This window comes from Bombina bombina, chromosome 8 (genome assembly GCF_027579735.1).
Source record: "Bombina bombina isolate aBomBom1 chromosome 8, aBomBom1.pri, whole genome shotgun sequence".
Taxonomy (NCBI): domain Eukaryota; kingdom Metazoa; phylum Chordata; class Amphibia; order Anura; family Bombinatoridae; genus Bombina; species Bombina bombina.
This window is the reverse complement of record NC_069506.1, coordinates 120,330,850-120,346,932: the sequence shown is the minus strand read 5'-3', so window position 1 is coordinate 120,346,932 and position 16,083 is coordinate 120,330,850.

Sequence of the window (16,083 nt, the reverse complement as noted above, 5' to 3'; positions counted from 1 at the left end):
TAATTGAATATACTTTTTTACCTCTGTTATTACCTTGTATCTAAGCCTTATCTCAGTTCTTTCAACAGACTTGCATTTTAGCCAATCAGTGCCAATAACTCCACGAGAGTGAGCACAATGTTATCTATATGGCACACATGAACTAGCACTGTCTAGCAGTTAAAAACTGTCAAAATGCACTGATATAGGAGGCAGCCTTCAAGGGCTTAGAAATTAGAGTATGAGCCTACCTAGGTTTAGCTTTCAACAAAGATTACCAGGGGCGCGATCCGATATACGGCATACTTTTCGGCGCAAGCGAGGGAACCCGCGCCGCCTGTAGTTTCACCTTGCACATCGGGGTATCCAATATACCCCGCCGGCAGTTGCTAAAGTGCCGTAAGTCAGACAAACTAGCGATGTCCAGAAATAAGCGTAAGTACAAATTTCTGGAGTCACCAGTGACTTACGGCACTTTAGAAACTGCCTGCGCCTAAAAAACTAACTAACGTATAAAATATCCCGTAACTGTCTAACACGCCTCCCAAAAATAGCCCGACACGTATACCCCTCTATCCGCAATCCCCCCTCTCACTCCTAAAAATAAATGTATTAACCCCTAAACCGCCGCTCCCGGACCCCGCCGCCACCTATATTATATGTATTACCCCCTAATCTGACCCCCCTACACCGCCGCCACCTATATTAAATATATTACCCCCTAAGCTGACCCCCCTACACCGCCGCCACCTATATTAAATATATTAACCCCTAAGCTGACCACCCTACACCGCCGCCACCTATATTAAATATATTAACCCCTAAGCTGACCCCCCTACACCGCCGCCACCTATATTAAATATATTAACCCCTAAGCTGACCCCCCTACACCGCCGCCACCTATATAAAATATATTACCCCCTAAACCTAAGTCTAACCCTAACACCCCCTAACTTAATTATTATTTAAATAAATCTAGATAAAATTACTATTATTAACTAAATTATTCCTATTTAAAACTAAATACTTACCTATAAAATAAACCCTAACGCCTAGATTTAGAGTTTTGCGGCCAAAGGGGTGCGCTAGCTACGCGTGTTTTTTTCCCCCCGCACCTTTTAAACAACGCTGGTATTTAGAGTTGTCTGAAGGGCTGCGTTAGGCTCCAAAAAGGGAGCGTACAGGCATATTTACCGCCAATGCAACTCGGAACAGCCAATAAAATGCGAGCTCAATCTGATTGGCTGATTGGATCAGCCAATCGGATTGAACTTGAATCTGATTGGCTGATTCAATCAGCCGATCAGATTTTTCCTACCTTAATTCCGATTGGCTGATAGAATCCTATCAGCCAATCGGAATTCGAGGGACGCCATCTTGGATGATGTCATTTAAAGGAACCTTCATTCGGATGGATCCGCGTCGGCTGCTTCAAGATGGTCCCGCTCCGCGCCGGATGGAAGAAGATAGAAGATGCCGCTTGGATGAAGATGTTTGCTGGTCCGGATCTCCTCTTCTTGCCGGATAGGATGAAGACTTCGGAACCCTCTTCTGGACCTCTTCTTTCCGGATAGGATGAAGACTTCGGAGCCTCTTCTGGACGGATCGGTGATACCCGGCGTGGTGAAGACAAGGTAGGAAGATCTTCAGGGGCTTAGTGTTAGGTTTTTTAAGGGGGGTTTGAGTTAGATTAGGGGTATGTGGGTGGTGGGTTGTAATGTTGGGGGGGTATTGTATGTTTATTTAAATGCAAAAGAGCTGTTTTCTTTGGGGCATGCCCCGCAAAAGGCCCTTTTAAGGGCTGGCAAGGTAAAAGAGCTGTAAAATATTTATTTTAGAATAGGGTAGGGCATTTTTTTATTTTGGGGGCTTTGTTATTTTTTTAGGGGGCTTAGAGTAGGTGTAATTAATTTAAAATTCTTGTAATCTTTTTTTATTTTTTGTAATTTAGTGTTTGTTTGTTTTTTGTAATTTAGTTTAGTTGATTTAATTGTAGATAATTGTAGGTAGTTTATTTAATTAATTTATTGATAGTGTAGTGTTAGGTTTAATTGTAACTTAGGTTAGGATTTATTTTACAGGTAATTTTGTAATTATTTTAACTAGGTAACTATTAACTAGTTATTAACTATTTAATAGCTATTGTACCTGGTTAAAATAAATACGAAGTTGCCTGTAAAATAAATATTAATCCTAAAATAGCTACAATATAATTATTATTTATATTGTAGCTATATTAGGGTTTATTTTACAGGTAAGTATTTAGATTTAAATAGGATTAATTTATTTAATAAGATTTATTTTGTTTCGTTAGATTTAAATTATATTTAACTTAGGGGGGTGTTAGGGTTAGACTTAGCTTTAGGGGTTAATACATTTATTAGAGTAGCGTCGAGGTCCGATCGGCAGATTAGGGGTTAATACTTGAAGTTAGGTGTTGGCGATGTTAGGGAGGGCAGATTAGGGTTTAATAAAATTTATTATAGGGTTTTTGAGGCGGGAGTGAGGCGGATTAGGGTTTAATACATTTATTATAGTAGCGGTGAGGTCCGGTCAGCAGATTAGGGGTTAATAATTGTAGGTAGGTAGCGGCGTTGTTAGGGGCAGCAGATTAGGGGTACATAGGGATAATGTAGGTTGCGGCGGTGTGCGGTCGGCAGATTAGGGGTTAAAAAAATTAATAGAGTGGCGGCGATGTGGGGGGACCTCGGTTTAGGGGTACATAGGTAGTTTATGGGTGTTAGTGTACTTTAGAGCACAGTAGTTAAGAGCTTTATGAACCGGCGTTAGCCCAGAATTATTTGAAAAATGGAAAAATGGAAGCTTAGGAGCTGGCCTATTTTTGGTTCAGAACCTGGGTAGCGCTTGATGATTGCTGGCTACATTTAAACACCAATCAGCAAAGCTAATGCACAAATCTGTCTGAGCTTAATAATAAGTGCATGTGAATAAGATGTCTGTGACATGTATCATGTAACTGGAACAATATGGTCTGCATGAGAGAACAGGCACAACATAGAGGAACAGGCAAACAATGAAATGTACATTAGCATGTTAGCATGTGTATCTTACTTTGACCGCAAATTAATCACTATACAGCAAATTTCATATACTATACAGACAATGAGAGAAAACCTGTTATACATAAATGGGGCTCTGTAAAACCGTTGTTACTTACGGAACCGTTACAGCCTGATCAGAAAACATAATCCAAGTACTTCCTGAAAGGGCACATGCCTACTAGGCTCAATCAGCAGCCAGCATCAGCGTTGCCATTATGCACAGTTCACTGCCAAAGTGCTCATAATAGTAAAATGAAGACTCAATCAATACCACAGATCTAATGGGCGGTGCGTGGTCACAGCAAACCAAGGCCACTGCGCTGCAAAAAAACATGTTAATGGCATTAATCTAATGAGCACATAATGAAATGGCTAAAACATTGGCTAACCCTAAGGATATATATCCCCATGTGTAGTATGCATTAAGAACATATTACTAGATCCAATACAAAGTAATGTGTGTATAAAAACATAATCTGTGTATAGTACGGCTAAGAGACTATGACAAGAGAAAACAATTAACAATTGTTAAGGGAGTTATCCTAAAACCAAAATATACTGCAAGGGGATAATCATCTATTGGAAATAGATAATGTACCAAATCTCGTACATGATTAATACTGACCTATTATGTATAATATAAAATGGAGCCTATGACAAGAGGATATAGTGGACCCTAAACTCAAAAGTTTATACCAATGGTCTAGGACTCTCATTAGATTTAAAACAGACATGGACCCTCATTATTGATGACAAGATAGTCCCAAAGTCATAAAAAACAGTGCCAGTCTATGACAGTATTGAGTCCATTAGGTTGCACAGTGTTCAGGTGATAGATCCACCTCGCTTCTGTTTGCAGGAGTATTCTATTTCTGTCACCCCCACGTTACAGAGGGGGGATATGATCTATCAAAACAAAGCGAAGATCATTCACCGTATGGCCGGCCTCCAAGTAATGCCTCGCCACTGGCTGCTCACTCTTCTTATTCTTTATGGCAGTCCTGATGGCTGATCTGTGGTTGGCAAACCGTGTCCTGGCATCATCTGAGGTCTTACCAATGTAAAATCTCCCGCAACTACAATTCAACAAATATACCGCATAAGTGGTGGTGCAGGTAATGAAATGCCGGATAGAAAATCTCTTATTTGTATGTGGATGTCCAAAAGTAGAGCCATGTACCATAGCATTGCAGGTCGCACACCCTGCACACCTGAAACTGCCCTGTTTTTTTTTCGTTGGAGCCAATTAGTTTTCCTATAGCAATGGGAAGGGTCAGTAATCATTAGATTGTCCTTTACATTTTTATTCCTTTTGTAACCCACTCTAGGGTGTTGCCATTGATTAAATGGTAGAGATGGATCACCAATATTCCAATGCTGGTTAAGACTCTTGCCCAAATTACTGGTGGCAGAACTATATGTAGTAGTGAATGTTAGGAGTGGTATATTATCCCTAACTTGATCAGTAGCTGTGAGTTCGGATCCTTCAACCATTTTTTTACTTTGGTCAATGAGCCTTGGATTATAGCCTCGCTGGGTAAATTTACAAGCCATGTCAGACAGTTGAGACTGTCTCAGCGATGGTTTACTGTTATTTCTGGCTATCCTAATCATCTGAGCTTTAGGAATTGCGTTCAGTAGGGATGTTGGATGATTACTTGTCGCATGTAACAGTGAATTTCTATCCATGGGTTTACAGTAAAGAGAAGTACCCAATAAGTTTTGTTCTTTTTTGAAAATCTTCAAATCTAGAAATTCAATTGCTCTTTCATCATAACTCAGTTTGAACTTCACTGGGTTGTCAAGGGCATTCAAGTGATCGAACTTGCAGTATATTTTGGTTTTAGGATAACTCCCTTAACAATTGTTAATTGTTTCCTCTTGTCATAGGCTCTTAGCCGTACTATACACAGATTATATTTTTATACACACATTACTTTGTATTGGATCTAGTAATATGTTTTTTTAATGTATACTACACATGGGGATATATATCCTTAGGGTTAGCCAATGTTTTAGCCATTTCATTATGTGCTCATTAGATTAATGCCATTAACATGTTTTTTGCAGCGCAGTGGCCTTGGTTTGCTGTGACCACGCACCACCCATTAGATCTGTGGTATCGATTGGGTCTTCAACTCTTCACTTTACTATTATGAGCATGCCATCGCAACGCTGATGCTGGCTGCTGATTGAGCCTAGTAGGCATGCGTCCTTTCAGGAAGTACTTGGATTATGTTTTCTGATCAGGCTGTAACGGTTCCGTAAGTAACAACGGCTTTACAGAGCCCCATTTATGTATAACAGGTTTTCTCTCATTGTCTGTATAGTATATGAAATTTGTTGTATAGTGATTAAGTTGCGGTCAAAGTAAGATACACATGCTAACATGCATTTCATTGTTTGCCTGTTCCTCTACGCTGTTCCTGTTCTCTCATGCAGACCATATTGTTCTAGTTACATGATACATGTCACATATATCTCATTCACATGCACTTATTATTAAGCTCAGACAGATTTGTGCATTAGCTTTGCTGTAATTAACTACACACTATATTTGTTTACTATGTGATTGGGTGGTTACCATGACTACCTTTTGCCGTTTTTTTTGGTCCTAATTGGGGGGTGGGGTTTGTGCAATGTTTGTTATATATTGTTTGCACTTTGTATACAGTGTCTGAGGAAGGGGATACTTTGTCCTCAAAATGTCACTACTTTCACAGTAAAAGATTTTTTTGGAAAGACCAGAGAGTGCCAGTTTTGTGTTCAGCTATATTTAATTACACTAGCACCCTGTCAGTTGATATACTAAGTGAGAGTGCTCTCCCTTGTTACTATATTTATACCAATTCCTCTATGCACAAGGAACACAGCAACTCCAGACGATCGTTTCGGACTTCATTGGGCCTCGTCAATGAGGTGTAGCCATATTCCTCTATGCACACTGAGCAGGGAGTCCACTTCTGGTTGCCCCTTAGGGAGACTAAATACACACAGAGAGTAGCACACACAGAGAGAAGCGCACTCACAGGAACAAACAACCAGTTCAATACCATTGTTAGCCTGTTCTATGGCAATGTACCACCTGGGTACAGCTTCTTTTTAGCCCAGTAATGCTTTTCACAGAGTAGAAGTTTCCTGTAGTATATCAGTCTGATCCCGCCTTTTACGGTCCAGCGCCGAAATCAGTGACGTGCAGTGAGGTCAGAGGCTGGTGAGGCACTAGATATGATACGACCGAGAAACACATGTACAGAGGGCCGCAAGTACCCCCAACAGGGCAGGTTTAAATGATAGCTGAACCAGTGCACACGTGACATAATAAGGTGATGGGTGAGAGCAAGTTACTAACCACTGAGTTACTGATCAGCTGATTACTTCACCTGTGCACTGATTCAGCTATAATGAAAACCTGGTCTGTTGGGGGTACTTGAGGACCATTGTTGAGAAACACTGCACTAAAGCACCAGCTCATCGGAAATGTATTGATTACCTGGAGAATAAAGCACACATACTTTGCTCACTGACACCCACACACACTCTACTCACATACACACTCACACAATTCTGTGGCACAGTGCCAGTTACTAAGCAATTAGAATGATTCACAATCGCTTCTCTACTCACTACTTTATTGTAAAAATAGTAATAATTTACCATACAAATTTTACACAAAGGACAGGTTATCAATACTGCCAACACAGCTGCTGCTGCAATATGGTGTTCAAGAAACGCACATGCACATCACACTTAGGTATGCTCTTCAACAAAGGACACCAAAGGATACCAAAATAATGAAGTACATAATAATAAAAGTAAAATATAAAGTTTATTTATTTATTTTTTTGTGCAATTTCTATCTGAATGATGGAAATGTAATTATGACTTTCATGTTCCTTTCAAAAACTAATTTGATTTGCTGACATGGGGCCAGTAACAGTTGATGCTAATTCTCAAAAAATAAATAACTAGAAAAGTCTATTAAAATAGCATGCTCTACCTCAATCATGAAAGTTTAATTTTAAATGTCTCCCTTTGACTATGTGTTTAACCAGTTACTTTACAGTGGCATTATTTCTAAAAACATTTAACTGCAATAATTACATATATTTTTTAAATGACTCATTATCTCCTTTTATTAATATAAACTTGTATAAAAGCAGCACATATTAAAAACACAATGCAACAGCTTTCAATTGATTTGTGAATTACAAATTAACAGCAGTCTTTAAATAAATGGAGACACAGAGAAAAATAAAAATAGATTCTGCATCCTCTGACTGAACAGACATAAGATATATGGAGTTTGTACCTAATTAAATCAAATAACCATGAAAAAGGGAGGCTTAGCAATATTCAATGTCAAAAACTTTAATTTAAATAATGTGGACACTGCACACTTAACTTCAAAATCTGGGTTTTAAATTATGGATTTAAATTTGAATTGACCCTTTGACTTCCTGTCAGTATTGGGTAATGCTCACTTACTGTCCCCCCCTGTTAATGAGCTGTATCTGAACACAATTTGTGAATCACAAGAGATGTAGAATACTACTTTACTCTTCTGCTTGGTGTCATTTGTTCTTAGGTTACCTCAGCTTCCAGTTGTGTCACATGACCTTGCTCACTGCATCCTCCTTCTGATTAATCTATATATCTTTCAATTGCTAGGAGGCATCAAGAGGGTGCCTCCTATTGGTCCCAATTTTTACTGCTAATATATTGACAGAACACAGGTGGCGCTGCAGCACAGCTTTTCCTTTGACCCATGTACTGCAATGGAGAGAAGCATTCTTGTACCTGCCTCTCCATAGCATTACATGGGGGGAAAATATTTTTTTTTTTACTTTTTTTTTTTTTTAATTAAATGTAATTAAGCTTTGGCCACATATGGCAGGGTAGGCATTGCCTCCCCTGCCTCTTATGAGTGCACGTCCCTGGCCGAAATACTATATATATATATATACATATATAATTCATTAAAATTATGGTGGAGATAAAAGATGAGATTAAAATCCTCCATATCGCAAAAGTAAATCAATAGAAATTATTGCATAGACAATTAGCACATCTAGGCAAGTATATCCCTGCTTGCCTTCACCCAAAAAACTCCATATACATTGTTACCAAGGCACCAGAGGATTCTGGGTAATGTATGCAAATTAGATATGCAATATCTCAGGCTTTTTGCTTCAGATACTGGGGTAGATTTAACATTGGTCGAGCAGACATGATTCGATGTAGCAAATCATGTCCGCTTGACCTCACTAAATGTCGACATCCTACAATGTTGGTATTTATCATTGCACAAGCATTTCTAGTGAAATGCTTGTGCAATGGCACCCCATCATCCCAATAGTATCATGCAATCATCTCAATAGTATCAGCAGTCCTCTAATGGGGTCAGTGCAGCAAATATAAAAATCACTACTGAATAGCTGTTTCATTCTTATTAGAACTCATCATCAGCAGATAGATTTTTGATTGCTGCTAGGTAAGGCTATCAGTTATCAGTGATATCGGCAGCTACAGGGAAACCTAAATCTGTTTGCAGGCAACACCAGTCAGTTTATAATTTTTATTCAGGGTGGATTAAATGAGAAGTGAGATAAAAAATTGAAGATAAGTGACTGGGATGTGAAGTTCAACACCACAAAGTGCAAAATAATCCAAAGGTCAATTACACACTCAATGAAAATTTAGTGACTGTTACAAAAGAAGGGGACTTTGAAATTATATGTAGAAGTGCAGCAGATTAGTTCTATAGAAAAATGAAGTTTCAGCATAAAAAGTAAGGTTCTTATGTCACTTTACAGAACACTAGTTAGGCCTCATCTTCAATATTGCATTCTATTTTGGACTCCCTATTGCTAAAAAGAAAATAAATAAATTGGTATCTGTTTAAAAAGAGGGCTACTAAAATGGTACATGTTCTAAAAAAATAAAACTTACATAAAGACTTAATAACCTAAATATATATACAGGTAGCCCTCAGTTTACGCCGGGGTTAGGTTCCAGAAGGAATGGTTGTAAATCGAAACCGTCGTAAATTGAAACCCAGTTTATAATGTAAGTCAATGGGAAGTCAGGGAGATAGGTTCCAGGCCCCTCTCAAAATTGTCATAAGTAACACCTAATACATTATTTTTAAAGCTTTGAAATGAAGACTTTAAATGCTAAACAGCATTATAAACCTAATAAAATAACCACACAACACAGAATATATAATTAAATTAAGTTAAATGAACAAAAACATTTGCTAAACATCATTATAAACCTAATAAAATAATCACACAACACAGACTTCACTTGCATTTTTCTGCAAACAGTTCTTTCTATGCATTCCAATCTGGACTGATTTATAGACAGGAAGATCTTGTTCCTTTGAAATCTGCTCTATAGCTCAGGTCTGGTTAAACTGATTAATTTCAGCTTGCTTGGCTTTGCTGCAACACAAGCGGACAGCTCCACCTACTGGCTATTTTAATAAATGCACTGCTTCTCAATGCTTTTCAATAGCAGTCACATGACTGGAAAAAAAGGTTGTTATTCTGAAACGGTGTAAATTGAACCGTTGTAAAACGAGGGTCACCTGTATATAGCTTAGAGGAAGCCTTTTTTTACAGTCTCTTTATTGCCTGTTTTGTGTCTGTCCTTTACTGTACTCAGCAAGAGAGATAGATAATGGGGGAAAGTAAGTTTAAACATGGTGACATACATTAATTTATGGAAACTGAAGTACTTAAAGGACCATTAAATACAATAGATTTGCATAATCAACAAATGCATGATAACAAGACAATGCAATAGCACTTAGTCTGAACTTCAAATGAGTAGTAGATTTTTTTCTGACAAATTTCAAAGTTATGTCTATTTCCACTCCCCCTGTATCATGTGACAGCCATCAGCCAATCACAAATGAATATACGCCTGTTCTGTGAATTCTTGCACATGCTCAGTATGAGCTGTTGACTCAAAACGTGTAAATATAAAAAGACAGCACATTTTGTTAATGTAAGTAAATTGGAAAGTTGTTTAAAATTGCTGCTCTATCTAAATCATGAAAGTTTAATTTCGACTAGAGTGATCCCATTAACTTTAATAATTTAAATTGCTTCATACTCTTGATATCCTTTGTTGAAAAGTATATCTAGGCACGTTCAGGAACAGCAATGCACTACTGGAAGTTAGCTGCTGATTGGTGGCTGCACATATATGCCTCTTGTCATTGGTTCACCTGTGTTCAGATATCTCCCAGCAGTGCATTGCTGCTCCTTCAACAAAGGATACCAAGTGAATGAAGCAAATTTGATAATAAATGTAAACTGGAAAGTTGTTCAAAATGTTATGCTTTATCTGTAACAAAAAAATTGTGGTTGTCATGTCCCTTTAATAGACACTAAACCATTACAAATATATCTTTAATATCTAAACAACTATTATAATTATAAAAAATAGATCTACATATTAGGCTAATATTTTGCTGTGACAACATCATAATTTCTAGAATGTATTTACTGTTTAATATCCCTTTAATAAAACTGAAGCTTAAAGGTTTTCCACAAAAAGAGCAACACCAGAAGAATAGGTCATGATCTCCTGATGAAAGGTGGTTGATTCACGGAATAAACTTCTATTAGAGGTGGTAAAGTTAAAAACTATTGGTGAGTTCTAGAGCATACACATAAGATTATCCTACAAACTAATTCAGTTTACACTTTACAGGAAACATGGGCAAACTTGATAGGCCTATGGTTCCTATGTGCTGTCAAAACCTATGTTTCTCTATTTCTATATCTGTCAATGAATAATTATGTTTTGGTTTGATTTGAAAAACATTCTGTTTCTGATTTACTCGCGTGCATTTCGCTAAAAGAAGAGATTAGAGAGCACTGCTGAAAAATGTGACTAGTGACACCAAAGGGATAATTCCATCCCTGTTTACGTAAAACAAGCAGAGTGTGTCTGTCTTCTCCTTCCTACTTGAAGTGGTTGTTGTACGGCAGCACTTCAGCAACGTTTAATGCATAAATACAAACTGCACTAATGTAAATGAACAAGGCTGATCCTCTTGGTTCTTGGAAAGAGCACACTGCTTTTTTATACTTGGATTAATATTTGGAAAGAGCAGAGACTCGACTGACTACTTATGCAATAAAGCGAAGCACAAGTAGGGATGCCAAGTGGAACTTTTTATTCATAAACTAAATATTTCCTGGGAGGCAAAGGGAGTAAATGAGGCAAAATGATGTTGTTGCTATGGAAATGACCCTGGCAGCCCGGCCAGCATGTTGCAGATTCCTAATAACCCCCTAATCCCTAGATCAAAGATATCTGACCAGCATCAAAGGCATTTTCTTTATTAACACCAAGTGGATTGTGCAAACATATTAGAGATGCTTCTCATTTAAAGTATTTCAAGGAAAGAAACTGAAATCCTCAGCTGCATGTGTAACCTATATTTAAGCAAACATATCCGTCATATATCAAGCTAAATCTGATCCTTAAAGGCACAGTAAACACAAAACTCAGTCTTGCATGAGAATGTGCAGGAACTACACACACACATATATATATATATATATATATATATATTTACATTAAAAAGGTGAAGGTAAAATGATACTGAAAATAATAGGAAATTAGTTTGTGGACAACACCACACTCAGGGGTAGACTTATCATTGGCTGATAACGGCAACTCCTTAATCTCTATTAGTGGACAGCACATGAAATAATTGTTTTCCTCCAAATTTAGGAACATCTGTTTCTCATAAACTAGAATACATTTTAAAATACTGCTTTACAAATGCAAGCGTCCTCATATTGTTATGTATTAATTGTTGTTGTAAAGGCTGACTAACTATATCCTAATTAGTACTGTTACTAATGTGTGTGTTTGTGTATTATTGCCATATATATTTAAAGGGACAGTCTAGTCCAAAATAAACTTTAATGATTCAGATAAGGCATACAATTTTAAACAATTTTCCAATTCCCTTTTATCACCAATTTTGCTTTGTTCTCTTGGTATTCTTAGTTGAAAGCTTAACCTAGGAGGTTCATATGCTAATTTATTAGACCTTGAAGGCCACCTCTTTTCAGAATGCATTTTAACAGTTTTTCACCATTAGTGGTGTTAGTTCATGTGTTTCATATAGATAACACTATGCTAATGCACGTGAAGTTACCTGGGAGCCAGCACTGATTGGCTAAACGGCAAGTCTGTCAAAATAACTAAAATAAAGGGGCAGTTTGCAGAGGCTTAGATACAAGATAATCACAGAGGTAAAAAGTATATAAATATAACTGTTGGTTATGCAAAACTGGGGAATGGGTAATAAAGAGATTATCTATCTTTTAAAACAATAAAAATTCTGGTGTAGACTGTCCCTTTAAATAGGCCTAGACAGGGTGGGACTGGGACCAAAAATAGACCTGGGAATTTTAAGGACACGCAGTTAATTTGTACAAACTTTTGTTAAAAACCGACACGTTTGATATACTAGTTTGATTTAAAACAACATTTAAAGTTTGCAGCATCCTTCGTCACTTCATTTTCTAAATTAGTTGTAATTATAGTAAAAAGTGAAACTTAAAGGGACATTATACACTAGATTTTTCTTTGCGTAAATGTTTTGTAGATGATCCATTTATATAGCCCATCAGAGAATCTTTGTGTAACAATGTATAGTTTTGCTTATTTTTTTTAATAACATTGTGCTTATTTTCAGACTCCTAACCAAGCCCCATTTAAATGTAAATCAAGAATTACTCCTCAACTTGTGCTGTCACAATTATTCAAAATAACAGGCACCTGATCAGAGTGGGACCAGCCCTAATCTGGCTCACAGATACAGCAGTGTATGGCAGGGCTGTAATATTGCTGGTGACTGGGCGTGGTCAAAGACAACAGACCCAGTCCCACAACTGGCCCCAGCCTACCAAGCAAATGCCCTGTATGCAATATGCATAGAGTTCTGCCTTAAAGGGACATTACTATGTTAACCAAGTCATATTAGAGACTCCAATATTATACAGGTAGCAATAATGCCTAGGAATTAGGAACAGGTATAAGGCTTGAGTTAGAGATAAGGTTAGGCAGTGGAGTCAGAGTTAGCAATATGATTAGGAGCTAGGAATAATGTTGAGGTTAGATGCATCTCAATGTTTCCATTGGCAATATTTCAGTGTCTATAACATTTTACATGATGTTATAGGGCATAATTACATTGATTCAGACAGATTTACTTACAGTTTTTTTATATTTTACTCTTGGTAATCAGATAGTTTGCTGATTTAAAGGGCCATAATAATAAAAAAAAATTTTTTGTTAGAGAATGTAATTGTAATTTTGAGACTATGCACCCTAGCAAAGGGATTAAACACACAGTAGAAGTGCTGCTCAAGATCTGCAGGAACTCTCTTGGTTCAAAGTGGAAACCACCTCTAATACAATCAGCAGCACTAGTTAAACAGCACTACATAATTTTGCAGCTCTATGCAAAAAAATTATAATAATAATAAAAAATGATAATATTAATATTAACTTTTCAACTATTATGGTCCTTTAAAGGGACAGCCTGTTCCAGAATTGTTATTGTTTAAAAAGATAGATAATCCCTTTATTACCCAGTTTTGCATAACAAACACAGTTATATTAATATACTTTTTACCTCTGTTATTATCTTGTATCTAAGCCACTGCAGACTGCCCCCTTATTTCAGTTCTTTTGACAGCATTTTAGCCAATTAGTGCTGACTCCACGAGAATGAGCACAATGTTATCTATATGGCACACATGAACTAGCACTGTCTAGCTGTGAAAACTGTCAAAATACACTGGGATAAGAGGCAGCCTTCAAAGGCTTAAAAATTAGCATATGAGCCAACCTAGGTTTAACTTTCAACAAAGAATACCAAAAGAACAAAGCAAATTTGATGATAAAAGTAAGATGGAAAGTTGTTTTAAAATTGCATGCCCTATATGAATCATGAAAGTTTAATTTTGACTAGACTGCCCCTTTAAACATTGTTCACATAAAGCTGATAGAAGTGAAACAAATAAGGGTTTTAAAAATACCTCTACTTTAAAGGGACAGTCTAGGCCATAGAGCATGCAATTTTAAACAATTTTCCAATTTACTTTTATCACCAATTTTGCTTTGTTCCCTTGGTATTCTTAGTTGAAAGCTTAACCTAGGAGGTTCATATGCTAATTTCTTAGACCTTGAAGCCCACCTCTTTCAGATTGCATTTAAACAGTTTTTCACCACTAGAGGGTGTTAGTTCACGTATTTCATATAGATAACACTGTGCTTGTGCACGAGAAGTTATCTGGGAGCAGGCACGGATTGGCTACACTGCAAGTCTGTCAAACGAACTGAAAAAGGGGCAGTTTGCAGAGGCTTAGATACAAGATAATCACAGAGGTTAAAAGTATATTATTATAAATGTGTTGGTTATGCAAAACTGGGGAATGGGTAATAAAGGGATTATCTATCTTTTAAAACAATAACAATTCTGGTGTAGACTGTCCCTTTAAGTTAGGTTAGATTTAAAAACAGACATTGATTAAAGGGATATTTAAAGACATTTTTCTTTCATGATTCAAATAGAGTACACAGGTAACAAAACAAACAACATTTGCAATTCATTTTGTACTGTTGGTATCCTTTATTGAAAAGCAGGTCGGGGAGGCTCAAGTGCATGCTTTTGTCTAGAGCAGCAGATTTGCAAGAATGCTTTTAACAACGTTATACATTGTGAAAACACTGCTTCCATCTAGTGTTCAAAAACATTCTTGCAAAACTGCTGCTACATAAATCTCCAGAGCACATGCACATTACATACCCAAGTATTCTCTTTAACAGGGAATATTTATACATTTTTAAAACAAGTCAATTGCAAACTTTTTTTTTTTTAATTTTGGGTTTTGAGTCCCTTTAAGTAAAAGCTGAGACTCTATGGCAGGTATACTACCAACTAGATCTAAAGAACCTCTTATCAAAAGGCAAAAGTGGAAGGTGCCATTAAATGTTATATAGTAGGCTTGTCCATCCCAAGGTCTTCAGTCACAATCTGACACTCCAAAGCGCTTCATCTGGCCACGTCTACAAACGGAATACTGTGTATGTTTGAACCAGGGAGGAATGTTTCAGTACTTTGATCTTGCAATAGCAATATTTATCTTCCAGCACCAGATGTGTGCACAGGGTGATAATACCCAGTAGAAGATGAGGGAGATTCTGTTTGTGTGTCTGGATCTGTACAATAGCACAAGTAGGTCTCTGTACCACCAGCATATATGGGCACTTATAAACAATGGCAAATATTAAATATTAACATTCTAAAGACCAGCGATTAAGTTAAAGTACAATACAATCTTTTGTTTACATTAGTAATATTTCTAAAATTTGCTCAACATCTTTCTAACAAAAAAAAAGTGATAAAGATGTAGATGAAGTTTGAACGCACCAGCTTTATAAGTATCGATATCAACTTTTAAATATATTCAAAGACATCTTTTGAAAGTGATAAATATTTGATGGTTGGTTGTAATGCATCATAAAAATGTAAAAGCACCAGGTTAAAAACGGTTAGAGACACTACCTCCCATATCTTTTCATGTGTAGCCAGTTTACTGACAGAACATTAATATTATTTTTTGGAAACAGCGCTATTTGCAATATTACAACTGTGCTATTCATTACATATATAGATATATATTTTACAAAATATCATCTTATATATATAGAAATTGATATTTTAAAATAAAAGAACATAGGAATGTAAAATATTCATAACTATTGATGTTGAGAGTGTGGTATAACCCAGCAAAAACCACACCTCAAATATATTGTATTTATTCATTGTTTTAACATCAAGCACACTATGCGCTTCTAGTGATGGTATGTTACATCACACTTTGGTCTTGTGTATTTATACTTGTATTTATTTTTATATATTCACTCCTATGTATATATTTACCTTTATTATGTACAAAAATATTTGTTTGATTTGCTCTCAGAATAGCACTGGTAG